This window comes from Opisthorchis viverrini (genome assembly GCF_000715545.1).
Source record: "Opisthorchis viverrini unplaced genomic scaffold opera_v5_123, whole genome shotgun sequence".
NCBI classification, from domain to species: domain Eukaryota; kingdom Metazoa; phylum Platyhelminthes; class Trematoda; order Opisthorchiida; family Opisthorchiidae; genus Opisthorchis; species Opisthorchis viverrini.
Window position 1 is genome coordinate 425171 of NW_008751777.1, and position 714 is coordinate 425884.

Consider the following 714-nt stretch of genomic DNA (forward strand, 5'->3'; position numbering starts at 1 on the left):
TTGAAGAGACTTGAAATGGAGGGAAGGATAGAATGGGCAAAAAATCAGGATCACTGTTTTGAAGGTTAGTCAGCTTGACTAGGTCCAGCTGCTTGAAAGGTTGAAGAGCGTTGATGTCAGGACGGGATAGGACATCTGCGATGATACTGTCCGAACCTGGAGTGCGCCGAATGTGGGTAGTGGACTGTAAATATCGACCGGGCTTGGCGTTGAAGGCATAGGTGAGTGGCTTAACAGAATCGGGAGGTGGATTCTCATGTGGTAGCACACTAATTTCGGCTTCCGTAACTACGAAGAAACGTAGACCACTTGGACGATCGGTTATGTGGAACAGGCGACTAGTGCGAGGAGGGTCACAGACAGTCGTCGCCGTTACTGACTGGCGGGGGCGTTTAAAGGAGTGTTGGAACGCGGCCCGAAGGTACAAGTCGGTTGAGACTTGCGTGCTTTTGGGCCATATGATTGGTGATACCAGCACCAAGAGGGACGGGCACGAGATAACGATCTGGATCGTGAACGTGCTCGATGCCTGTTGGTGTCTAACCGTTGTAGGCGATCGATCAAAGCATCAAACGTGGCTTGTAGGTGCGATATAGAAGCAAGAAGCGGGTCAAAATCCGTAGTAGTGGGCGCAGGGCGGGAGACGGAGTTTACGGGGACACTGAGGTAAGTTTTGTGGATCTTATCCGCCATTCGGGCTAACTGCCCCAAGCT